Source organism: Pan troglodytes, chromosome 1 (assembly GCF_028858775.2).
Source record: "Pan troglodytes isolate AG18354 chromosome 1, NHGRI_mPanTro3-v2.0_pri, whole genome shotgun sequence".
NCBI classification, from domain to species: domain Eukaryota; kingdom Metazoa; phylum Chordata; class Mammalia; order Primates; family Hominidae; genus Pan; species Pan troglodytes.
Window position 1 is genome coordinate 2955965 of NC_072398.2, and position 27737 is coordinate 2983701.

The window sequence follows — 27737 nt, forward strand, 5'->3', positions numbered from 1 at the left end:
ACAGCGTCGATAAAGTCTAGAGTAGAATACAGTGAGTGTTCTAGGCCTGTGTAGCCTAAGTGTACAGTGTGGATAGTCTACAGTAGAGTACAGTGAGTGTTCCAGGCCTGTGTAGCCTAAGTGTGTAGTGTTGATAAAGTCTACAGTAGAGTACAGTGAGTGTTCTAGGCCTGTGTAGCCTAAGCATACAGTGTGGATAGTCTGCAGTAGAGAACAGTGAGTGTTCTAGGCCTGTGTAGCCTAAGTGTACAGTGTGGATAGTCTACAGTAGAGTACAGTGAGTGTTCCAGGCCTGTGTAGCCTAAGTGTGTAGTGTTGATAAAGTCTACAGTAGAGTACAGTGAGTGTTCTAGGCCTGTGTAGCGTAAGTGTGTAGTGTTGATAAAGTCTACAGTAGAGTACAGTGAGTGTTCTAGGACTGTGTAGCCTAAGTGTGTAGTGTTGATAAAGTCTACAGTAGAGTACAGTGAGTGTTCTAGGCCTGTGTAGCCTAAGTGTACAGTGTGGATAGTCTACAGTAGAGTACAGTGAGTGTTCCAGGCCTGTGTAGCCTAAGTGTGTAGTGTTGATAAAGTCTACAGTAGAGTACAGTGAGTGTTCTAGGCCTGTGTAGCCTAAGCGTACAGTGTTGATAAAGTCTACAGTAGAGTACAGTGAGTGTTCTAGGCCTGTGTAGCGTAAGTGTGTAGTGTTGATAAAGTCTACAGTAGAGTACAGTGAGTGTTCTAGGACTGTGTAGCCTAAGTGTGTAGTGTTGATAAAGTCTACAGTAGAGAACAGTGAGTGTTCTAGGCCTGTGTAGCATAAGTGTGCAGTATTGATAAAGTCTACAGTAGAGTACAGTGAGTGTTCTAGGCCTGTGTAGCCTAAGCGTACAGTGTGGATAGTCTACAGTAGAGTACAGTGAGTGTTCTAGGCCTGTGTAGCCTAAGTGTGCAGTATTGATAAAGTCTACAGTAGAGTACAGTGAGTGTTCTAGGCCTGTGTAGCCTAAGTGTGCAGTGTTGATAAAGTCTACAGTAGAGAACAGTGAGTGTTCTAGGCCTGTGTAGCCTAAGTGTGCGGTGTTGATAAAGTCTACAGTAGAGTACAGTGAGTGTTCTAGGCCTGTGTAGCCTAAGTGTGCGGTGTTGATAAAGTCTACAGTAGAGAACAGTGAGTGTTCTAGGCCTGTGTAGCCTAAGTGTGCAGTGTTGATAAAGTCTACAGTAGAGAACAGTGAGTGTTCTAGGCCTGTGTAGCCTAAGTGTGCGGTGTTGATAAAGTCTACAGTAGAGTACAGTGAGTGTTCTAGGCCTGTGTAGCCTAAGTGTGTAGTGTTGATAAAGTCTACAGTAGAGAACAGTGAGTGTTCTAGGCCTGTGTAGCCTAAGTGTGCGGTGTTGATAAAGTCTACAGTAGAGAACAGTGAGTGTTCTAGGCCTGTGTAGCCTAAGTGTGCGGTGTTGATAAAGTCTACAGTGGAGTACAGTGAGTGTTCTAGGCCTGTGTAGCCTAAGTGTGCGGTGTTGATAAAGTCTACAGTAGAGTACAGTGAGTGTTCTAGGCCTGTGTAGCCTAAGCGTACAGTGTTGATAAAGTCTACAGTAGAGTACAGTGAGTGTTCTAGGCCTGTGTAGCCTAAGTGTGCGGTGTTGATAAAGTCTACAGTAGAGTACAGTGAGTGTTCTAGGCCTGTGTAGCCTAAGTGTGCGGTGTTGATAAAGTCTGCAGTAGAGTACAGTGAGTGTTCTAGGCCTGTGTAGCGTAAGTGTGTAGTGTTGATAAAGTCTACAGTAGAGAACAGTGAGTGTTCTAGGCCTGTGTAGCCTAAGTGTGTAGTGTTGGTAAAGTCTACAGTAGAGTACAGTGAGTGTTCTAGGCCTGTGTAGCCTAAGCGTACAGTGTTGATAAAGTCTACAGTAGAGTACAGTGAGTGTTCTAGGCCTGTGTAGCCTAAGTGTGCGGTGTTGTTAAAGTCTACAGTAGAGAACAGTGAGTGTTCTAGGCCTGTGTAGCCTAAGTGTGCAGTATTGATAAAGTCTACAGTAGAGTACAGTGAGTGTTCTAGGCCTGTGTAGCCTAAGCGTGCAGTGTGGATAGTCTGCAGTAGAGAACAGTGAGTGTTCTAGGCCTGTGTAGCCTAAGTGTGTGGTGTTGATAAAGTCTACAGTAGAGTACAGTGAGTGTTCTAGGCCTGTGTAGCCTAAGTGTGTGGTGTTGATAAAGTCTACAGTAGAGTACAGTGAGTGTTCTAGGCCTGTGTAGCCTAAGCGTGCAGTGTGGATAGTCTGCAGTAGAGAACAGTAAGTGTTCTAGGCCTTCACATTCACCTGCCACTCGCTCATTCACGGAGAGCAACTTCTAGTCCTGCAAGCTCCATTCATGGTCAGTGCTCTACATAGGTGTACCATTTTTATCTTTCATACCTTTCTTTTCCTTCAGGAGATAAGGTCATAGTCTGTCACCCAGGATGGAATGCAGTGATGTGATCTTGGCTCACTGTAGCCTCGAACTCCTGGGCTCAAGCAATTCTCTTGCCTCAGCCTGCTGAGTAGCTATGATTACAGATGTTTGCCAACATGCTGGGTTAATTTTTTAAGTTTTTCTAGAGTTGAGGTCTTGCTATGTTGCCCAGTCTGGTCTCAAACTCCCGGCCTCAAGCAATTCCCCCATCTTGGCCTCCCAAAGCATTGGAATCATAGGCATGAGCCACCATGCCCAACCTTGTACTGTATTTTTATTGTACCTCTTCTATGTTTAGATAAGTGTAGATACATAAATACCTACCATTGTATTACAACTGCCTATAGTATTCAGTACAAGAACATACTGTACAGGTTTGTAGCCTAGGAGCAATAAGCAATATCATGTAGCCCAGGTGTGTAGTAGACTGTCTCATCTAGGTTTGCGTTAGTGTGTCTGTGATGTTGACACAAGGACAAAATCACCTAACAATGAATTTCTTGGCAGGTGTCTCTGTTGTTAAGAAGACATGACTCCAGTACTCTCAGGTGTAAGCTCTTTTCCAGTGATGACACCTGCACTCCCTACCCCCATCCCTCTGGAAAAAGAATGATCTAAAATGTTATGATTTAAAGCAAAAGGATATGCAAAGGTGAATCAGAGAAATTCAAAGAAAGGAGGGATTATATTAATGTCATATAAAAATAATTTAAGATAAAAAACAATTGATAGGATAAACTTGATATCTTTTATAAAAGAAATATACCTTTTTTTCAGTTATCTTTGAAACGTTTACCAAAATCAATTCTTGATTGTACACAGACAGCATTGGTTCTACCTCACCCAATGCGTGGGAGCACAGAAACTCTATTAGACCAAAGTAGAAATCAAAACCACTTAGAAAACTAGAATAGAGAACCATAACATGTACTGAAAGAAACAAAGTATACTCAGAAATTGATAATCTGAAAGTAGTAATTTGTAGACTATGAAACCATAGAAAATAATCTTCTGGTTTAAAAAAAATTAGAGGGTTGTTTGAAAAATAACATGAATTTTGCATATAAAAAAACTGAAAGGTTTTGCAAAATACAGTATTTAGTGGTCACAAGCAGTGCAGGAAAATAAGAAGTCTACGAGCTTTAAGAAATGTAGAAGATTACTTGGAAAGACATAGTATGTTTGTAGATGATAAGACTGAGCATTATAACGTGTCAGTCTTTCTCGACTACGTTTCTTGAAAGCAGTTTTCCAGGTAATTTTTTAGTGTTCATTTGGAAGAATGAAAGGTAAATAGTGAAATGCCATTTGACAAAAATAAACAAGAAATGTTAATGCCCAAATCTTAGGGAGAGTTTAAGACAGGCAGTCTTGTATTGCTACCGTTTTTGTGTAAATTGATTTATATTTTGAGACAAGCAAATTTAGAAATATTTATCGAGTCAAAAATTACTCATAGTAGAATTCCTAAGTAGGCCAATAAAAAAAGAAAAATTAAAATTAAGAAAAAATTATTCATAGCGATCCTTGTTTGGTGAAAGCAGTAATTGTACTTTTTTTAATAGCAAAAAAAAAAAAAAGTAATGAGTGTGGGAGTGGTTAAATGAATTATAAATAAATGTAAAGAGAAGCTACATGCAACCATGAGGCATATTTAGTAATATGGAAACTAACCATGCTGCAGTATTAGTTGGATTATATTTCATACATAATATATATCACACTATTCTGATATTTTTAATTGAGCATATTTCTAGGAGGGGGGAGAAAATCATTGTGTTAAATTCTTCATTTTAGGTTAATGAAAAATATATTATTTAATTATTGTTTTTGATAGTGAGGAAATAACACCCAAATTATTTTTTTCTTAAGTTGTACTATGTCACATTCTCTTTTTTCTTTATTCTGTGTTTTCTGTATTTTCTATAATGATCAAAAACCAAGAACGATGCAGACTCAGAATTAAACTGTAACACATTCTAGTTTTGTTATCAAAACTTGAAAATCAAAAATATTTCCATAATCTGTGAAAAATGAGTTTATAGGTACATTTTAGACTGAAGATTTCTTGCTGTATCTTTTTTTTTTTTTTTTGGCAGAGTCTTGGTCTGTTGCCTAGGCTGGAGTGCAGTGGCACAATCTTGGCTCTCTGCAACCTTCACCTCCTGGGTTCAAGCGATTCTCCTGCCTCAGCTTCTCGAGTAGCTGGGGTTATAGGCTTGTGCCACAATGCCCTGCTAATTTTTGTAGTTTTGGTAGAGATGGGGTTTCACCGTGTTGGCCAGGCTGGTCTCAAACTCCTGACCTCAGGTGATCCGCCTGCCTTGGCCGAATGCTGGGATTACAGGCCCGAGCCACCGCACCCGGCCTTGCTGTGTCTTTAGAGCTGGAACTCAAACTTGAGACTCCCAGTGCTGTCCATTGTTATTCTGCCTGGAAGTATCTTTTTTCACCTGTGATCTGGGACGAGCAAGAGCATTTTGGGGACTAATCCAGGACTTCTGTTTGCTACTCCAGGAACATTATTTTGTTTCTTAGGTAGTCCAGCTTTTTAAGCTTTGCCCTTTTCGCGTATATTGTTAGAGGTTTTTTTGTTTTTGTTTTTGTTTTTGAAAGAAAGTCTTTTGCCCTGTAACTGACTTTGACTAATTTTCCTTCTCTAAATTTGTTAAATTAACTTTGGCGTTTTTCATCTTGGTTTACTGATTTCTGACCACCTCTTCCATCCTATCTATTCATTGCAGTGTGGAAAATAAACATGAGCTTACCCGTGACTCCTGGGCCTTGGCATCTGTCTTTTGCAGACTGCCTGGATTGCTATCCAATGTATTAGCTTGTCGAGGTTTAAATTTGGTGTAGGTGGGAGGGATGTAGGGACGGACACACAAGCTTTTAGAAAAGCCAGGCTCTCTAAGGAATTCAAGTGAAGCAGAGACTTCTTTTCATATTAAAGCAATGTAAAATGACAGAAAGAATTATAGGTATAAAATTGTGTATTACAAATGGGAAATTTAATTGGACCAGAGTACATAGCAGGTGATGTTGAACCCCCTACCCTGAAAGAGCCTTTGTTTTTCAAGTATGGGATAGAATTGGAACACAGGGGCCTTTGTACATGGCCATTGTATAGGCGTCATTTGTTTTACTAAACACTCCTTTCTAAAGATGGCGAAAGCGTATTGGCAGCAAGGTAGACTTGTCAGAACAACATACATGACTTTTAGACCCAAGCAGGTGGACTGCTTGACATGATTCCTCTGGGTGCAATGAATTTTTGTGTGTGTACAGAAAGGAATGAGTCTTAATACTTCTCAGCAATATACTGTGGTTTATTTTCCTCTCACAAAGAAAAAGAATCATTTCAAAGAAATAACAATTATAAAGTACAGCAGCTTGTAAACATTCTCCATTCTTTTTAATTCCCAGGAATGTGTGACGGGGCAGAAGATTTGGTCCCTGTGGAGTGTCTGTATAGCCAAAGTTTCTTCACAGATTTTGGTTCTGCCTCCTTTGCAAAAGTAGAAGAATGCCTTTCCTATGTTGTTAAAAAGATATTTAAAAATTAATATTTTGCACAGTGCTTTTCATTATTACGGGGCCATTTTTGTCTTAACATGGAGGCAAAAAACCTGTGGCTTCCTCCCTGAAGTTCCTTCTGCGCTTACATGGCTGAATCTGGGAGAGGTTCATGCATTTTTCCCATCCTTATGGAAGTACACAAGTAATTACATGAATGTGCTACCTGTGCATACTTTTATTGGCTTTTGAAACATTTTATAGCTTTTCTATGTGTCACATGCCATGATATGTATATTACATTGATTATTTAATATTTACTACATATCCACGAGGTTTACTCTTAAGATATTTTGGCTCAGAGAGATAATTTTGTCAAGGTCTCATGGTGACTAAGTTGCAGGACAGACCCAAGCAGTCTGGTTTCATAGCACAGCTTCCTAACCACCGCACTGTTTCGCGTTTTGTCTGCTTAAAGGAGTATGCATAGAGAAGAATATTGGAGTACCTTGCTTAAAAATGACCAAAGGACAGATAACCCTAAATATAAAAGAGCAAAGGAGTTGAATAGACCTTTCTCCAAAGAAGATATACAAATGGCTGACAAGCACATGAAAAGATGCTCCATATCATCAGTCATTAAGGAAATGCAAATCAAAACCACAGTGAGGCTGGGCATGGTGGCTCATGCCTGTAATCCCAGCACTTTGGGAGGCCAAGGTGGGAAGATCACCTGAGGTCAGGAGTTTGAGACCAGCCTGGCCAACATGGAGAAACCCTGTCTCTACTAAAAATACAAAAATTAGCCAGGCCTGGTGGGGTGTGCCTGTAAATAAATCCTAGCTACTCGGGAGGTTGAGGCAGGAGAATCACTTGAACCCGGGAGGCAGAGGTTGCAGTGAGCTGAGATCATGCCACTGCACTCCAGCCTGGGCTGCAGAGCGAGACTCCGTCTTCAAAAAAAAAAAAACCGTAATGAGGTGCCACTTCACATTTACTGTTAAATGTAATAGAATGAAATGTAGTAGGATGGCCGTGATCAGTAAAATGGAAAATAGTAAGGATGTGAAGAAATTGGAACCCCGTACATTGCTGATAGGAATGTACAATGTTGTAGCCACTGTGGAATCCACTTCCTTAAAAAGTTGATGTATGACCCAGGAATTCCACTGCCATATACACACACAAAAGAATGGAAAACTGGTACTTAATTTCACATACATATATTATAAATAGTATTAGTATTTACAATAGTGAAAAGGTAGCAACAGCCAAAATGCTCGTTGTTAGTTGAATGAATACACCAATTGTGATCTATCCATACAATCGAGTATCATTCAGCCATCAAATGAATGAAGTACCCATACATGCTCCAGCACGGGTGAACCCGGAATACATCATGCTTAATGAAGGGAGCCAGACACAAGAGGTCTCATGCTCTGTGATTCCATTTGTATGAAATGTTCAAAGTAGACGAATCCATAGAGACGGAATGCACATTGATGGTTGCTAGGACTTGTGGGAAGGGGCACCCGAGAGCAGCTGCCTTCAGTGGGTATCGAGTTTTCCTCTGTAGTGGTACAAATGTTTTGGAGCTGGATAGGTTGGTGGTTGTTTATCATTGTGAATGCACTCAATGTTACTGAATTGTTCTTAAAATTGTTAATTTTATGTTTCACCTCAAGAAAAAACTATAATGACTAAGTTATCCCGTGGCCCCTAGCTCTCAGGTATTACAGTCAGTTGCAGCTTTTATGGAGCACATATTTGCATGTTATTGGGCCAATAGCAAGTTAAACAGACACTGTGATAGGCAGACATTATCTTGAGCACTTTACATGTGTGGACAAGCACAGTGACTGACGTGGTTCCCAGACTCCAGCCGAGACTCCAGGAACCAACAACCTTTAAGAATTAACAGGGGAACAGACAAAATATGAAGGCCGTATGTTGATTTAGCAGACACTCAGCAAATAAAGGGCTTACATTTTGGTGACGCCAACAGATAAAATGCTTTTTCACACAGTGAGTAGGGTGTTACCAGACTTACATGTGTGCTCAGGCAGCATGATCTTATCCTCCTCCTAATCAGGGTAGGTTTCAGTCATGCATGCTGGAGCAAATGATTCCGGTGAGAGAAATGCATCTGAAAGAACCCTATACAAACATGTACCTTTTTTTCTTTAGGACTGTGAAGGGAACATGGCAGTGTGTGGCCTGGTGCAGCCTGTGCCCAAAGGGTTTTTCACGTTCAGTATAGACCTTTGATGTTCTCAGGTTATTTTCCAAGTTGCCCAGAAGCATGACACGTACACTGCACTAAATCCTTGAGGAGTTGCAAGAAAACAGATAGTGCTTTTCTTCTTCTTCTTTTTTTTTTAAAAAGGGAGGGGAACCTAGTCCACAGTGCAGCAAAGCAGTTTGCCTGGTGTAGGTAACGGGGGTGTGGGTCACCGAGGATGACCCTTGTTGACCTACATTCCTGATCTCTCCCATTCAGATGTGCACATGTAGATCCATTTACTTCTAGACAGCCCTCTTAGGTTACTGAAATTATTGGTTCAGCATTGTCTGCATTGCCAGGGCCTCCTCTCACCCTAATGTAGAGTGGGAAGTGGACATTTTTACTTAAAAAGGTGTGGATTTTTCTTACCCAAATATTACTTTATTGTCTCATTGTAAAAATTTCATATATCTATATAACAGATATATATATCTGTAAGTAACTTTAATAATCAGACAAGCCACCTTCTCCACTCCCCGACCTCTATTCACTTTTACCATTTGCAACTAAGCTCAACTTAAAAACCCGTGACTGGTACATGGTGGCCTCTTCAGCTGCACACAATCTTGCCTGGGAGTTTTCCTGGCCTGAGGCTATAAGGTGGAAGAGTCTTTCGACTTTTAACCCTTCACCTCTCCTCACCCCTGAAAGCATCAGCAAACCTCCCTCTTTCTGTCCCGAAATCCCCAAAGGCAAGGATGTCTTTTCCTGTTTTCTAGAGCTCACTCTTTTATTATTTGATGGACCTCACTCTACTAGTTGTCTAGTCTCAATTATTTTCACTTTTTTTAGCCTTTAAATGTGCCTGTCTTCCTCTTAGGAAGGAAGAAAGCGAGGGAGGGGAAAAAAGAAGTAATGCCTTTGCTCCACCTCTTCCTCTACTTATCTTTGAATCATCTCTCCTTTCACAACTGAAATTATTTACATTTTTAGTCTTCACTTTCTTACTTCTTGTCACCTCCACTGTAGTCTGGCGTTCAGGTCCTTAACTCAATTGAAACTGCTCTAGTTGCGATGAGCAGCAATCTCCATGTTGCTCAATCCTCCGGATACTCTAACTTCATGTGTCCTGTGGACCGCTCCCTTTCGGGAACGCTTTTCCCTGGGCTTCGGTGACACCATACTCTCCTAGTTTTCTTCCTGCACTACTGTCTTCCCAGTCGGTGGGGTTCTTTCGCCACCTTGTTTGTTCTCTGCACACTCTCTGTGGGTTACCTTACTGATTCCTGTAGCTTCATTCACCGTCTCTGTGTGGCTGACTCCCAAAGTTAGCTTGTGTTTTAGTTTCCTTTGTATACTTCCAGCAGCCAACATGGGACCTGTTGCACAACAGTAGCCTATGTTAAGTAAATGAACGGACTGATAAATAGATGTTTTCCATGATTGATACTCTTCCCAAAATCTTTCGTTATTACCATTTGTCACCCATCACAAGAACATAAACTCCATGAGAGCAGAGCCGTTATCAGTCTTGTTCAGGACTGTGTGCCTGGCACGTGGCACACGTATCCAGTATGAGCAAAAAACAAGTGGCTCATCCAAAATGATCCTGGCACCAGGAAGTTTCTCTTTGGGCCTGGCTTCCTTGGTTACTCACATGCCCCCGTCCATGTGTCGTAGGAAGAGGAAAGATGTAAGCATTAAGGATTAGGCTCACTGGGGCTGGTCCTGGTGGTTTGGAAATAGCAGATCTCTAAGGCATTCCATCACCTCATGAGAGAAGCCTTATTTATTTATTTATTTATTTATCTATTTATTTATTTATTTCTTGAGACGGAGTCTCGCTCTGTCGCCCAGGCTGGAGTGCAGTGGCATGATCGCAGCTCACTGCAACCTCCGCCTCCCGGGTTCAAGTGATTCTCCTGCCTCAGCCTCCTGAGTAGCTGGGACAGGCACCCGCCACCACGCCCAGCTAATTTTTTTGTATTTTTAGTAGAGACAGGGTTTCACCATATTGGCCAGTCTGGTCTGGAACTCCGGACCTCAGGCAATCTGCCTGCCTTGGCCTCCCAAGAAGCCTTATTTTTATATAGCTCGTTTACTCTCACCTGGGATCCCAGGTCAACCCCTTTTCAAGTTGGGAGAAACCAGCTAAACATTTTGTGTTTTAATTTAAATTTTGTGGTCTGAGTTGACTCTTGCTAGGGTGGGGGTAGAGGAGGAAACCCAGCAAAGAACTTGAACTAAGTCAAAATGGCACCTTCCCTCCTGAATATTCCTTTTATTAGGATGTCTGCAGATCTCCGAGCATTAGGTCTTCCATTCTTGGAGATTCTGACTTTCCTCTCTGTCAGTATTTCTCTGCGGAAGGTTCTAACATTTGGCCAGTTGTGATTTCTCTGAGCCCTTTGCAACACTGCAGGGAGCACACTCAGTTGTATGCAGTGGGGCTGATAGCATCCAGGTCTCAGAAGCACTTTCCTTCCATATCATTGCCGATTTCCTGTTTCTTTTTTAATTGCACTTGTTCCTTTTATAAAGTGACAGTAGCTAAATTTATTTCTCAAGATGCTTACATGCTCTTTTAAAGAGTATCTAAATTAATAAACATTGAGTACAGAAACCTAATCTGAATTTGTGTTTTTATTGAGAGCACTCTCATTAAACACAGGCTGGAAAGAAAAAGAATCAACCAGACCCTGATGCCTCTTGCAAAATCTGATCTGTTCCAAGTCTAGCAGGTAGAGTCCTGATTGCCTTTATTTCCAAGTTCAGAAGAATGCAGGTAGGTGAAGATTAGAATGGCCTCGTAGTGAATATGTATAAGCCTATAAAATTAAAGTAGAACTTGGTTAAAGAGCAATACAATTTCTTGCTATTTCATGAATGCTTAGCAGTGTTATAAAGACGTGAACATATTGCTGTGTTTCAGTGAGCTACAGCCTTACCCTTTGATATGCTTAATTATTTTCAAGGTCATTTCTTTTTATAAAATCAAGGCAAGCTGGAAAATGTCAAGCAGCCTACAAGTATAGAATAAACTATTTTCATTGTCATTTTATAGTCATATATAGTTGTGGTTTTGAGTTTCCCAGTTACAACCAGTCACTGAGTGTAAGAGTCACAATAAATTCTCTTAGGAACATGGTATCCTTTATCTCTTCAACCATTAATGTTCCAAGGATATTTTCAAATGAAAGAATGATAAAAATTAGTTGATGCGTTGTGGGAATATGCACATTTAAAATTTCAAGTTAACAATACAGATGAAGATGATTAAATGTGCAAGAGCTAGCTACAATAAGAGAAATGTAGTTGAGGCTACTGCTGAAGGGATTATGTACTTAGCCTCTAAGCCACTTAGGATATATATTAAGTTGGTTGTGCTCTACCATTTTGGCTGAAGATAATTTTCCCTTACATAAAGCACATATTTAGTAACAAGTGAGGTAAGTCTGAGTTGTTCATTATGCAGGTATATGGTACAGTTGAAATCCTGACCATACCACTAGTCTCTATACCTCTGAGTAACCCTCACATTGTATTGTACTTAAAGGTTTGAGGTGATTCTTAAGTAGGCATTGTAACTGAGAAATATGATATAAGTTTCAGATTTTTGCTGCCACCAGCTGTTAGGAAGTGCTGGTTATTTTGTAATGATGCCTGAAAACCATGGACTCCTCAGCATTGTGAAATTTGGATTTAGGGGTAACACAAACAAAAATTCCAGATTCTTGAGGAGATAAGAATTTTAAATGATTCAAGAACATGCACACCAATTCTATTAGTTTAAAAATAATTAATATGCCTTACGTGGCAGTAGAGTTCAGATCAGTTGGCTGCAATCTTCAGAAATATTTATTTATATGGTGTCAACTTAGGTTGTCTCTGAGACACATTCCAATTGATACTTCTGCCTGCCTCTGACAGACTTCTTTTCCCAGAAACACCCTCCACATATGCTTATTCTTGTTAGCTTAACCTAGTTCTAGAATGTTCTTTTAGGGTAATTGAGGTAAGACTCTCTTTTCACTTAGCCAACTTGGAGTTGTTGGCATTTCAATTAGTGGTCATTGCGGGATAGCATTGCTTCACTCATTCTCACTTTAGATACATTGCTCCCACTGATTTATGTTGTATAATAGTCCTTCTCTGATAGATTCACCAAGAAACTACTGTTGCTTAGCCGGCCAGGTACACGTCCACACGCTATGACCTCACTTACTGAACCCACAGCTCTGCCACGCTGTCCTCTTCTGTTCCTGAAACTCTCCAAGCTTGCACCCAGGCTGTTATCTTTGTAATATTTTTTTTTACCCTCTTGCAACCAACACACATGCACTATTGCCTGGCAAACTCCTACTTCTAGGAGTTTTTGGCTTGAAGCCTGCTATTGGCTTAACTAGAGAAGAGTCATATGAAGGTCTGGAGAGAGGCCAGATAAGTCAGAGCTGTGCATTCAAAGAAAAATCAGGACTTGAGAAGACATGTTCCTGCCTGTCATTTGAAATATACTGTCATTGGCCAGACCTGTATTTGATTCTCTTTTTACATTTTAGAAGTACAATACTTTTAAGCCATACATTTGATAAGAATGATCAAACCACCACTTTGTTGCAGGTTTACTGCTAGGCTCTGTGGGTACATCTATTCGCGGAGAAAGAAAAGTAAATTAATAATTACAATAGAGCATGATATACCAAGGTGGAGGCATAGACGGGGGCTGGGGAACATGAAGGAGACCATCGAAATCAAAGGTGGAGGCCAGAGAAGGCTTCCTGGAGAAACGAGGCCTGAATTGCTTTCTGAAGAACTGGTAAAAGATAATCTGATGAAAACGGGTTCAGCCTGGAAGAGAGGATGCCTGAAATGGAGGGAACAGCCTGTGTAAAGATGGAAACAATCTAACAGCTTAGCACACAGAGAAAACTGTAAGTCACTCAGTCCTCAGTGAGTTTGAAGTGCACGCTGAAAGCTGTAGAGCCCCAGAGAAGAAGCCTCTTGGGAAAATAGGCCTTTACAACCACAGCAAAGACAGTCTGTCATGCTTGGCGGCATGCAGGTGAGCTGTGCCAGGTGTGCCAGGCAAGCTGCATGTTCATTTGTAGAGGACTCTGCTTTGAGGCGCAGGGTGGAGCGGGGTGGTGCTGCCAGTGAACAAAGAGAATGAGGCTTACCTAGAGCAATCGCTGGAACACCTGTCTTGTCTGATGGCATCGTCTCGCTTGTCTGATGGCGTTGTCTCACAGTCCCAGCCTGCATGTTGGTAATGTTCAGGGCGAGAGGAGTAAGCAAACAGCCCCAGCTTCTGTCTGCTGCTGCTCTGGAGAATATCAGAGTTGCTCTGCCAGGTCCCACAGGTTCTTTTACATTCACCATCTCTATTTAATCTTCCCAGATTTGAAAATAATGGTTTATCCTGGATGTGATCTGAAAGTATTTCCCCAATGCTTACCCACAGGAGTCACCCACAGAATCCTCACTCACTGCTGTCCCCCATGTGAGAGCTTGCTATCGCTCTGTGTCAGGAATTTGGGAACAGTGTTGCTGGTAATGTGGAAATCGTGAGAGACGTCATGTGGGGTTAGACAGCAGCCACCTTCATAGCTCCCTGCCTTTCTCACTTCTCGGAGACCTCTTGATTCTCTGATTCCTCGGGAAACTCAATTACCTTTCCTTGATTATGCAGAGCAATTTAACTCTCAAACATCCTTCGGCTCTGGGCCCACCTTTGCACATTCAGAAGCTCATTAATGTTTCAGCACCGAGGAACTGGCAGGAGCTTTGACATTTCAGTGTTGTCTTTTCTCCCTCCCCAGGTATCTCAGAGTGAGAAGGAGCAGTATAGAGATCTGCTTTCCCACTAATATGAATTTTCACCCCAAACCTCAGCATCAGATGAAGATAGTCATTTTCAGTTTTAATATTTTTTTCTTCTACGCATATTAGGTAGGCAAAGAAAAACATAGAGTTTTCTCTATCTAGAACTTTGAAATAAATGAAAATATTAGAACAAATAAACACTTCCTATAAATGTGAGTGAATAGGACAGTAGGTAATAACCGGAATGGATTTGGAAGAATGGATTCTGTCAGCTCATACTCAGAGGCATATTGTTAAAGCAGGGATATGAAGACAGCAGCAGAGTACAGGGGTTACAGGCATGAATTTAGGAGTCAGATCAAGCTGGGTTATAATTGTGTCTCCTCATTCCTAATCTGTGAATTTAGCTGAGTCAACTTAACCTACTGACTTTACTTCATTATTTGTAAAATAAAGGTAATATCACCAGGTAAAGTGGTGCACTCCTGTAATCCCAGCTCCTCAGGAGGCTGAGGCAGGAAGATCTCTTGGGCCTAGTAGTTGAAGACCAGCCTGGGCAGCATAGCAAGACCACATCTGGGAGGTGGGGTGGGGGGGTGGTGTGGAGAAAAAAAAAGTACTCCCCCCACTCCAGGACCTGGCGACCCTCAGTACCGGTGGCTCCCATTTCACTCACAGTCTTCCTGGGCTGTGCTTCCGTCGTGTTCCCTGCACTCCTACACCCTGGTCTTCTGTTTTACAAGCTGGACCTATTATCCCACAAGGGACTTCGCACTTGCCATGGCCCTGCCTAGGATGCTTCAGCAGACATGGCTTATCACAGGCCAGTGCCCATTCTTGCTTTCTTCCTGCTAACAGAGTTTCAATTTTTTTTTTTTTTTTCGGGGCTACAAAAGGCCCATTCATGCCAGTTAAAAGCAAGAAACTTCCTTAGCTTTACTGTATCTGTGGGACAGTTTAGAGCAGATGTAAGTGAACACTTATGGGCAGGGCTTCTGGGGAAGGTACTGTTTGCGGATAGGAAGGGACTGACTAGGCTGGCTAGACACACCCTGCCCTTCAGTCTTCCCCATTCTTCATCACTGGAAGGCTGAGTTACTGCTCAGTAGTAGAGCAGCCCCCTGGTGAGCTACACACCAGGAGGGGCAAAGAAAAAGGTATAAGGAGCTTGGCTCCCTAATGGCATTGTGGGACTCCAGTGAGAAAAAGGACCCTTTCTGTGGGTAAATCATTTTATTTGGTATTCTGTGGAAAGCAGTGAATTTAACTCCGGCTATTACATGTGCTTTCACCCCAGCACTTTAGAAAAACCTTTTTTAATGGTTGGCGCTCTCATTCTTCAGGACTCCATTGAGTGTGACTGCCTCAAAGATGCCTTCCTTGGTCATTCCCTCTAAAGTAGCTCTTGTTCCACACGCTCGTGGTGGATTCTGTTTTATTGTCGCCACATCATGAACATTATCTGAAAATATCTTCTCATTTATTTACTTCTCGGTACTGCATATCTCACGCTGGGTAGAATTAAGCTCCATTGGAATAAGGACCTGGTGTATCTTGTTCATTGCTCTATCTGTACTGAGAACTGTGCTGATGTAAAGCAGGTGCTCAGTAAATGTTTCTTAAATGCATACAAAACGTGTTATCTAGATTAAAGAGCAACTTTTTACATTTAATCAGTAGTTTGTCAGGGAGAGGAAAATTAAGGTGGAATTCATGGTGTTGGAGTGATTATATCCCTTTATATTTATATATTCTGGTTTGTCTGTATATTTATGTGTAAATATAATTCACATCAATAAATTGAGCACATATTATGTGCTAGGAATTCTAAGCACCTTCTACCTTTTTATATTTTTCAATAAATAGTTTTATAAAAAAGAGTAAATATAAAAAGGTATGCTTTACTCTACGGGGTAGTTCTCAAAAAAACAAAGCCAATTTCCTCTTTTAATCATTGCGTATTTATTTATTTATCTGAAAGTGTTTCTTCAAAGTGAAAGTTGAAATGTGTAGTAAACTTTCAAATAGAACTGCATTTTGTCTCAGTAGAAAATTCTCCATCACATATATCTCAATGACTTTGTGTCAAAACCTACTATTTTACCTGTCAAGATGATCTTCTTCCCTTACTGTGCATTTCAGAGGATGGTACATAGAATGAAATTTTAGTGTCAGACACATCAATTACAAACCAACAGAGCTGTTTCATTTTTCACCAATGATGGAGAAAGAGAGTCAGGGGAAGAATGAGTCTATTTTTACCTTAAAGTAGCAGCATTCAGGATAAGATGTCTTCACTTAGAAATCAGTCATACCCTCGACTGTGGATCAGTGCAGGCTTTAATAATTCATTCTGAAACCTGTGCTTCCCCAGCTAGTGCTCCCTGGCTCTTTACTTATTTAAAGGTCTGTTTACCTCTCAGTTTGCACCTGCAACTGTCCATTCAATCTGCTGTGCATAACCAGTGGGGAAGAAGCCCATTAATTACAATAATTTAAGCATCTCAGCTTCCTGCAATCTTCAACCTAGTGGGGTCTCACTGGCAACATACTTCTTTATGAAGTTCATCTCTCATCTGAACCACAGGTCTAGATCCTTAATGCAGTGATCAGAAGCTTGCGATTCTGTGGCACTTGAAAATTTGGAAGCCCCGTAATATATGGTCTGGTTTGCAGATTCTCAATGCAGTTTCACTAGGGATTGACACACCCATGCTAGTCTCTTGTGTAATTAACCACAACAACGGATTGTAGCAGAATATAAAAGAAGGAAGCTGACCTATGGGGAAAAAAAAAGACAAAGCTTATTGTTGTGGCAAGGAGGGACTTCATTCTTTTAGGACAGGCTATCCAGGTGACCTGATAATGGATATAGAGGAATTCCAGTATTGAATTAGGCCTTTTGCGTCTGACAAAGGACAGGATTAAAAGGAATAACTTGGGAGGGAATGTCTGTTGGCATCTGTTTGCTTGATGATCCACCCATGATGCCTGACCGGATGAGAGCCTGTCTTTGGGAAGCTCATGAGTTTATAAGAAACAGAACTGCTGCTGTTTCTTAAACTAGGCAGTGTTCTGGTGAAGAACGTGGGCTCTGGGACAAGAGGGCCATTTGCTGGTTGTTTTCTCTCGTCGAGTCAATTATCGCTCTGCCTCAGTGTTCTCATCTATAAACTGTGAGTAGCCAGACCTCCCTGAAGGACACTTGCTGGCAAGGCCAGAACACAAGCTACAAACAGAGGCCAAGCAGTGGAGGGGGGGCGCCCCGAAGGGACAGGTGACAGGCAGTGATGCCAAGGGCAGCTCTTGTCCTCGTCCCAGACTTCGCTACTCATTGGCTTTGCTGATGTAAGTGCTAAGTAAAAAGCCACTGCTGTTCCAAACAGATATGAGGCGAAGGTTTAAGCTTTGCGGTCTGCGTGTGACCTTTTCATCTTTGCCCTCGTACCTCCTAGCATCCCTTTCTTTGTGAATGGTGCCTACGTTGGATTGTTTGTCCAAACCAGACACCTGAGTCATTCTAGGGTCCTTTGTGTCACCCACCTCCATGATTCAGCAAATCACTAAATACGGTTTGTTCGACCTTTTTACCTGTGATTTCCTTTTTAGTGTAGGTAATTCCTCATCAGCCTTCAAATTCAGCTCAAATATGACCTCTTAAGGGAAAGCATTCTGTGACTCTCCCTTTCGTAGTCTGATTAAGGTGCCCGTTTTCTTTGCTCCCCAAAACACCTTGTAGATATTTTAGGAAACACAGCATTTCTTGCAAACGTTAATTTAGTTTCCTCCACTAGACTCTTAAGCTCCTGTGGGCAGAGACTGAGTCCTATTTGGTTTTATATCCCTAACGGTTGGCATAGTGCCTCACAAATAACAGGCTTTTAATGTTTATTGAAGGAACCAAAGAAAGTAGGTTTCTGTGAGTTCACCTTGGATCATAACCATGATATATAACTTATTTTTATGGGGAAAATATGTTCTTACCTTCCCAATAACTCAGAGTTATAAGCTTTAGAGTATTAGCAGATGTCATTCTAAAAGTTCCTTTCTTTAGAATCTAAATTATTTAAAAAACTTAATTTTGTGTGCAGGTAAATTGCTTGTCTGTGCCCTCATCAACATCCCAGGGGCAGGATTTAAAAAAATCTTCACGTTGTTGTTTTATTTTGTTTCACTTTTTTCTTGCCCATTTCTGATACAAAAATGGGACAAAGAGCTTTCTGATGGAAAGTTATTATTAGCTCCATTTACTAGAAATTATTCATAGGCCCAAGGAAGTCTTTTTGCATGTAGTAAACACACAGTAACCAAATTAGGTATGTGAGCCAAAGGTTAAGAGCCAAAGTCAAACTTCCAGACCTTAACATTAATTGAAAAAAAAAAAAAATTCTGTCCTTCGAACTCCGTAGCTCAAGATAAATGTGATTCTTAGAGGTCAATATATATATATTTTTTTGAAGACATAGTCTCGCTCTGTCACCCAGGCTGGAGTACAGTGGCACGATCTTGGCTCATTGCAACCTCAGCCTCTGAGATTCAAGCGATTCTTCTGCCTCAGCCTCTGAGTAGCCAGGACTACAGGTGCGTGCCACCACACTAGGCTATTTTTTTTTATTTTTTATTTTTAGTAGAGATGGGATTTTCCCATATTGGCCAGGCTGGTCTCGAACTCCTGACCTCAAGTGATCCACCTGCCTCGGCCTCCCAAAGTGCTGGGATTACAGGCACGAGCCCCTGTACCTGGCGAGATGTGTAGTTCTTGGTGCTAACTATGAGCATCTTTAGGGCATGAAGCAGATCTTCACTTCTGTATTGCCAGCATTTAGTACAATAAGTGTTTGGTGAAAGATGAACCAATAAGTGAATGATTGTATTTCCTTTTCAGCTTTCATGAGAAATTATGTGATGATCAGACTGTTTGGTTTGATAACCTTTTATTGTAAAGGTAGTTTTTGATTATTAAAGAGCAGCACTGGTTGATGGGCTTGAAATTTTATATTTTTCTTTAATCAGCATATCTACAAACAATCAGTGGAGTATTCCTTTTGGGTTGCTATTTTGAAACAAGAAACGTATGGAAATAAGGGACGAACATTATTTGCTTTCTCTTGGCTGTGTCCTGAAAGAATTGGAATTTGCTGTGGAGCAAAAGCTAAAGATTAAGCAATATTTTTTTCTTTTTAAAGTAATACCAGAATAATTGCTGGAATTATTAGTAATAGTATTACTATTATTCATTATTAAATTTCTCATTTTATTTCAATCTCTCCATCAGGAATGACTTGTGTAGAGTAAGGGAGTTTGGGAGGGAAGAAAGCTAATTCATAAATTCATTTTTCTTGTTTAATATACTGTTTGTTTTGGGCCAGGCACGGTGGCTCATGCCTGTAATCCCAGCACTTTGGGAGGCCGAGGCGGGCGGATCACAAGGTCAGGAGATCGAGACCATCCTGGCTAACACGGTGAAACCCTGTCTCTACTAAAAATACAAAAAATTAGCCAGGCGTGGTGGTAGGCGCCTGTAGTCCCAGCTTCTTATGAAGCTGAGGCAGGAGAATCACATGAACCCGGGAGGCGGAGCTTGGAGTGAGCCAAAATTGCGCCAGTGCACTCCAGCCTGGGCGACAGAGTGAGACTCCGTCTCAAAAAAAACCAAAAAACAAAACAAAACAAAAAAACATTGTTTGTTTTGATGGTAACTTCATGTATTTCATACATTGTCATTGTAACACATTAACTAAGTATGGGGAACAATGAACAATAAACCAAGAGCTGTTTCTCTGTTGTGATACTTCTTGTTGCCAAATTTGTGGGCTTTCATAGTTCAGGAAATCTTCCTACACAACTGCTTTGAAAATTACTAAATGTTAATTACTATTCTACTGTTTTTACAGGAAAGCAGAAAATACTGCATCTGAAAGTCTATTAAAAGAAACTGGGAGGGCTATTGGTTTCAATTTCTAATAGCTTTATAGTGTGTCCTGGGCATCCTTCTGTGCCGTGAGCAGGGGTCAAATTCTGAAGACTTACGCCCTGAAGCACTTTGCCGGTATAAACAGATCTCTCACTGGGGCAGATTACTTACCTGGAGCTGTATGGAGCAGGATCAGCTAGAACATTACACCTTTTATATCTTACTTTGCCAAAGGTGTCATTCACTTAGTAAGAGAAATGTTAACTTTTTCCATAGTTAGTAGCGATAGAAGCAGAGCGGATGGCACAATGAAGCCATCGGAGCCTTTAAGGCCCTTATTATTTCCATCGATTTGTTCAGTGAATGTAGGCTGCGCGCAATACCACATGCGTGGATATAGCCAAAGCTATGCCAGATTGATTGATGGATTGCCTTTGCTAAACTTGCAGTGTAATGAGGCCACAGTAATGTAGAAGAGGGAGTGACTCGTGTATGGGGCAGTAAGCAGGAAGGATTAAAGTCTTCTGCACTTTGCATTTAAGAAGTCACTAGAACCCACCCAAAGCAAGGGCAGATTTAGTGCCTAATGATGTCACAGTACATATTACGAGAGGTTGGAAATTTGGGGAAATGGAGATGATAGCAAGTATAAAGGGTTTTTTTTTCTAGCAACCTGGCTATTAAGGGATAAATAAAGTGTGGTAGCTAGAGGTGAATGAGGTTAAAGGTGGGATTGTTTAAAACAGAAGACTTAGGCCAGGAGTGGTGGCTCACACTTGTAATCCCAGGCTTTGGGAGGCCAAGGCAGGAGGATTGCTTGAGGCTAGGAGTTTGAGACCAGCTTGGGAAACATATTGATACCCTGTCTGTATTAAAAAACAAACCAAACAAAACAAAAAAGTAATTAGCCAGGCATGGTGGCACAGCTTCTGGGGAGGCTAAGGCAAGAGGATTTGTTGAACCCAGGAGTTCAAGGCTGTAGTGAGCTATGATCATACCACTGCACTCCAGCCTGGGTGACAGAGTGAAACCCTGAAAATCAATCGGCCAATCAAAATAGAAATAAAATATATTTCCCTCCCTCCCTCCCTCCCTCTCTCCCTCCCTCCCTCCTTCCCTATCTCCAGCAGGGTTTTAGGCTGAGGGGAAGTGATGAGTGGGAAGTAAATGAGACTGAAGATAAGGAAGTCCAGGTTATGACTGTAGGAGACAGAGAGGATGTGGAACACAGGAGAATGGATGCTCTGTGTAGGAGGACTGTTCCTCTCAAAAGTGGGGAGAGTTTAAAGGAGAAGGATAATGCTGTTTATGGGGGTGGGTAGGAAGTTGGTAGCAGGGCTGTGGCTTCTGTTTTCTCTGTGAATTTGGAAGCAAGATCATCTGAGGGAGACGCACACACGCAGAGGCTTGGTGCTTGAGTAGAGAGTTGGAAATTTGAGAGAACTTCTGCACCATGGGATACGGTTCTGGGCCCCATGCAGCTACAAGAGAAAATTGGACATCAGATATGTTGAGGAAACACTCCCCAGAATTTGTTTCATGATTTCCTCCATCAAAGCTTAGCAGCCTAGTGTTATATAACATAAAAATAGCTAACATTTATTGAGTGCTTACTTTGTGCCAGGCACCTTACTGTGTAGTAACACAGTCCTCAAAACAGTGTGAAATAGCTCCTATCATTACCTATTTTTACCATCCCCATTTTGCAGATGTGGCTGAGAAAGGTTAAATCTGGGTGACAGGATGAGACTCTGTCTTTGAAAACAACAACAAAAATACGTAATGTTAATTTCAGGTTAATTTATTTCTGTAAGGACACACTTACGTAGTATAGCCTGATCAGCAAAATGAAATTTGCTTTCATTCAAAAGCCTTTATTGAGGAAGTATATCTAATCGAAAGAAATTGTTCGTCTGCTCTTTAGAATGAAATTACATGCAATTAAATGAGAAAGATCTTCACTCAGTGCCTAAAACATAGCAAGTGTATGGAGAATATTGGTTCCCTTGCCTTCCTCTCCACTTTGCTCTGAGTGAGCAGCGAGACTGAGGTGGCATTAGTCTCAAGGCACATAACTCTTGCTTTACCAACTTATAATTGCTCAGGATGAAAATAGCAACAACATGGTACTTCCATGCTTGGTCTTCACATAGCCAATGACAAGCTCCTCCGAGTCAGTTCTGGGTGTCCTTGTGGCTGATCTGTGGACTACACCCTTGTCCCCAGGATGTGTTAACAAACACTCTGTTCCCTCCACTTCTCTACATCATCATCCCTGCCCTCCAGACGCCAGGTGTCCCAGGCTGCCTTTTCTCTCTTCTGGATGTGGGCTGCCTGCCGGGAGCCTCTCTTATTTTGTCACCCAGGCACTTCCATGTTTGTTTTCTGCTCCAGCAGCCACTGGGCTGAACCCTTCACTTCCAGGGAGCCTGTTCTGCTTCACAGACTCCAGAGGAGGTAGTTCCGCCTCGAGCTCCCAGAAGCAGCGTTCTCAGTGAAGCAGTTTTTCATTTATTGTGGTTTTGGCCCCCACATCCCACAGTGCTGACCTCTGACCCGGGGGTTGGAGTTGTCCACTTGAAATTTCCTTCTTCTATGTCTCCATTTTCTTTTGACCAAGTCTGTAAGCATTTGCTTCTTCCCATTACTTTCTCCAGAAGATCTCGGCTCCTGCCACAGGAAGGTCACTGGAAAGCAGGCCTAGTAGAATGCCAAACAGGCCTACATACGCCTGAATCCTTGGGAATGCACAGCTAGGCTCTGAAAATACCTCTGTATGGTATTGAATCTACTTCCGGGGTTGAAACGGGCCTTAAAGATACTTGGGTAGTTAAAGAAAATTATTTGCTCATCTAATCAAGTGATGTTTGAATCTGTCTGCTGGTGGAGTGAGGACTGTGGAGGAAGGATCGACAAATATTTATTGAGTAGATGCCGAATGTGACACTATAGGCTAGGTCCTTTTCAAAGAGTTTTTTATGTTTTCTTTCTTCCAGTAGTCTTTCAACATAGGTTTGTTATCCTCATTTCACAGATGGGAAAACTGAAGGTCAAAGAAATTAAAGTTACTTGGTTCATTGCACTAAGTAGCAGAACCAGGATTTTAAACGCCTTGGCCATGAACCCCATACTTTTTGTACCATATCAAAAAAAAAAGGGAGTTAGATTCATTATCTAACAGGAAGTCCATCTATCCTGCATGTAGAAGGACAAAATGATATTGAAAGTAGGGGGTTGTGGGGCTATTTTTTCCCCTCAAGGAATTTTTTTTTTTTTTTTTGAGACAGAGTCTTACTCTGTTACCCAGGCTGGAGTGCAGTGGCACGGTCTTGGCTCACTGCAACCTCTGCCCCCTGAATTCAAGCAATTCTCCTGACTCAGCCTCCTGAGTAGCTGGGATTACAGGTGCCCGCCACCGCGCCTGGCTAATTTTTGGATTTTTAGTAGAGACAGGGTTTCACCATCTTGGCCAGGCTGGTCTTGAACTCCTGACCTCGTGATCCACCCGCCTCGACCTCCCAAAGTGCTGGGATTACAGGCGTGAGCCACCGCACCCAGCCAAGGAATACTTTATGAGTAATAACTTCTCTAGAGTATCATTTCAACCTGGAGCCAGCCATCTGAACAAGACTTCCTCCATCTCTTTTAGGATGGTAAGCTGGGGCATGATGTTTAAGACTTCTTGGCTCTTCGGCAGGGCTCTGGAGGGGAAGTGAGTAAGCCATTGGGATGTCACTGTGGTAATGTGGACAGGGTTTTCTGGTTCTGTCTCCCTCCCTGTGGCCTTTTTCCATGTCCCCCCAACCCCTGGACTTCCACGGCTGGGCCAGACATTTCCCTTCGTAGACAAATAGACTCGCTTCATCCCCTCCATAGCTGCAGAGGAGAAATCCTTGGTTTGGGCCCCAGTTTTTCCATATAGGCTATTCTTGTGCTTTATGCAGACAGAAACATTAGTACAGTATGTACAGAATTAGCAGTATAGTAATAAGTCATTTTAACCAACAGATGTAAAAAATGCTTCAGCATACCTTTGTAATACTAGGCCTGATTACAGAATGGGAGTGGTCTGTATAAGTGAGCTGTGGTAGAAAATACAACCCTTCAGAATAAGTTAAATGTAATTAACTTCACTTTACCGGAGTCATTTTGTTCCCACAGTTACCTGAGTACTAATTTCTAAACTTGATGTATCAAGAATGTGGCAGAATGGTGTCAACTTAATGGCCAAGAAATGTGATCTGTTTTGAAAGAGAATGGAATATTATAGTCTGTAGTACACAAGAATGGAATATTATAGTTTATAGTATACTTTCTTTGAGTAACATTTCTGTGAACATTGAAATTGGGAAAGAAGATTCTGTTATTTTCTTCTGAGACTTAAGAGAGTATCACATTAAAGTGGCAAATTTGTGTTTATGCCAAATGTTACTGTGATGTTTTCTTCTATAGAATCAATCCCTGTAAGGTAAGTTAAAAAAACAGAATTTCTTTTTCTATAGCTGCGGATGCAAAAGAACAGAGAGATTAAATTAACTTGCTTGTACATACAGAAGTTAATGGTTGATTCAGATAAAGAATGTGTAGAATCATAAATTTCTTAGGACATGGGTTAAATGGCAGACAGAGGAATCTTTGGGTTACACTGTAGACAGAGGGATGATCTTTTCATATGAGCAATTTTGTGTCTTATAGGTGGTGCTTTCAAGGATGCTCCTTAGAATCGTGGTCTCTATTTTGAAAGGGATGAGGATTTGATGTTAATTTAATATTCTGTCTACTTGGCATATTTTGGGGTTTTGTCTGATGTAGCAGAAAAGTTCCTACCCAGAATAATTTTTAAAACATGGTAACATTGGATTAGGGCAGTAACACACTGCTCATCTCAATAATGCTTCCGGCTTTTGAATTCATTAAAATAATAAAAGCTTTTTTTTATCTGCCTCATTATTTTTAATGCAGTTCCATCATAGAGCAGACTTAATCCCTTTGTTGGTGAAGGTAGTTAAAATTTTCCTTTTGAAAGGAAAAAAATTATCACTTCTTCTAGTTAATCTGATACCTTTCTCTTTAGGGTATTTTGAAACATATTAATAAAGACAAAACTAAAACTAAAATTGAGGATCAGTCACGGCAGAGTGAGAAACATGGCATGGCATTGTGGTAGATGGAGTAGAGGCCCAGTGATGGGGACAGGAATCCTAAATGCTAAGTCGAGCCCTGCTCTTCATTAGCTAGGTGTCTCAGACAAGAAGTCACTCAACATTTCTGCATCTCAGTTTCTTCGTAGAGAAAAGAAGGGTTTTGATATAGATCTCCATGGTTCTTTTTAGGGCTAATTTTTAATCATTTAATTGAAATGCAAAAAGAGGTATTTTAAAAATCAGGCCTTGCATATTTTTCATCTCTACTGACCCCACATCCTCCTCCAGCTACTGTCACATTTCTAGAATTTTCTTTCGAGAAATGATTCTCAAATGAGGCATCTACTCCTTGTCTCTAACTGCATTGCCAAACATAGTTTTCTGACATCAGCTGCATTTGTCCTGGGACCCACCCTGAGTTGTAGGGTTTTCCTGCCACTCACCTGAGAACTCCGGGCTGAGCCTTCAAGTGCCCTAAGCTAATTAAGTGCTGCAGTAACTCTGCCCTGGTGTCCTCTGATGGCACAGTTGCAACAGATGCATTGTCTTCTTGCTTATTAACAAGTAAAGGGCTGATCCCTGGAAAATGTTGGGGAGGGGGTTAGGATGGCAGTTGTGCTTTTCGTTCCAGAAGTCACTTAGTCATCTTTTCTTGGAGATGGCCTGTATACCTTGCCTAGCACAGTGTTTGTTGAACAGCAGGCATGTATGCCTAAGAGATTTTTCTCCATCTTTTCTTCCTCCCTCCATTTTCCTCCATTCTTTGCCTCCAAATCAAAGTGTTATGTGATCTTCGGGGTGTTGCTTTTCTGGCCGGAAACCTCTGTGGCTGGTGGGACCTTTGCCCGAGTTTTTGTCCTGTGTCCAGGAAGAATGAGGTACTCAGAAAAGTGGAAGGTGAACAAGATGAAGAGGAGCTTTATTGAGTGTCAGAACAGCTCAGAGGAAGCCCACTGTGGGTAGTTCCTCTCTGTAGGCAGGTCATCTAGTGGAGTGTTGAGCTCTCAGCAGAGAGGAGGCCCTGGAGATGGTGGCTCCTCTTCACAAGCAGGCCGTTCAGACATCTCTGCAGGTCTCTGAAGCTCTCAGCAGAGAGGGCAGCTCCTCTCTGTAGCTGGTTCGCCCATTGTCTCCACGTGCCCTGCTCTGGCTGAGCCTGAGGCTTTTATGGACCTCAGAGGGGAGGAAGTTCCTGCCGATTGGCCTGTGGTCCTCCATGCACGCCCAGAGGAGGCACCACAAGTCCCCACTCCAGTCCCGGACTGGCAGCCTGGCCCCCAGCCTTCAGGACCTCCCTGGTCTGAAGGAGGGGCCTTATGGGGACTGCCGCCTTCCACCCAGGAATCTCTCTGCCTCCTGCTGCCCCGGGCTCGGCCCCAACCCCGGTCGGAGATCACAGCAGGCACCTGGAGAGGAGAGGGGCTGGGCAGCCGGAGCAGACACCCCCGAGCCTGCAGGGATGAAGTGGGGGGCGTGTCTTCCCGGGCCCTCCAGGGTGCAGGCTGCAGAGATGCCAGGTCTGCACCTGGGGAGTTCACGCTCCACCAACTCAGTAAAGGCGGGGCTCCCTCTTGTCCCTGGCTCCTGCCTGCTTGATTGAGCTGAGCGTGAAGCCCAGGTCTGCAGCCGCAGCAGGGAGGCTGCAGCTCTACCCTGGAGGGCAGATCCTGTCTGCTCCCGGCCCCCACCAAGAGCACAGGGAAGCTCCGATCTCCAGCAGCAGTTTGGGCAGCTGTAGCCCCACCCAGGAAGGCGGGGCTCCTGCCTGCTCCATAGAGCAGGAAGCCTGGTCTGCAGCCACGGTTTGGGTGGCTGCAGTGGCACCCACGGAGCCCCTGCCCCAGCTCAGAATGGGTGAGGCTCCCACCGCCTCCATGGAGTGTGCAGCCCTAGCCGGCCTCCCTGTTGCAGCAGCAGCTGCCATCAATAGATGGAATTACAACCACCGAGCACGTCCTGATTCACGTGACTTTCAACATGTTATAAAGGCATACTCTTCATGGAGGCTGTTTTCTAGCTTCTTTCCCTGTCTCACATCAAATGAGGGCTGCTCCCCTGGCTGGACCTGTGGCTGCTGACATGACTCCCCGGAGGTGTGGCCTTTCTCCGGCAACAAATCATCGAAGCTGCTGCCGTTCCTGAAGGCGAGCCTTTCCTTGGACTGGGAAATTAAGAGAGCAAGATCGCCTCCCTTCCCCTAGGGTTTGCCGGGGCAGCGTTGTTTACAGTGAAAAATGTGCCATGCAGCCTCAGTTTTAACCTGACCAGCGAACATATGGACTCGGATGGAAGCAAAATGGTGTATTGTAAATACTCTGGGTGCTTCCGCCACCAACGCAAGAAGCGAGGGGCAATCTAATTATTCTCGAACAGATTGTCCTCTGCCGAACACTGTCACGCCTGCCTGCCGATTAACAAGAAAACGGCCTGTCTCTAACTCCAAAAGCCACACACAACCGTCTGCAGGCCCCTGTGTCAGTTTGCTGCAGTGATTAGACGACACCATCAACCTTCACCAAGGGAGGAACAGTTTGGAGAGTTCTTGAAATTTTCAGCTGCTGCTTTCTTTCTTCTCTTCTGCCATCCTTCCCCTTCCTCCTCTCAGAATTGGTGCCGTTGTGCCAATTCTAGGTGAATTAGAGTATGTGGCTCTGGCTAGCATGGGTGTGTA

General features: G+C 42.4%; 1 protein-coding gene across 10 annotated transcripts in view; it reads left to right on the top strand.

Moving 5' to 3' along the window:
• Nucleotides 1-27737, top strand: part of SMYD3 (SET and MYND domain containing 3) — a 757166-nt gene that overhangs the window by 332119 nt on the left and 397310 nt on the right. The window contains exon 1 of one of the 10 annotated variants that reach the window (XM_054661016.1): nt 5945-5963. The exons of the other annotated variants lie outside the window; for them this stretch is intronic. The gene's annotated coding sequence lies outside the window, so the exon portion shown is untranslated. Of the gene's footprint in view, nt 1-5944; nt 5964-27737 lie in introns of those variants that run through there. 10 annotated transcript variants of the gene reach the window in all.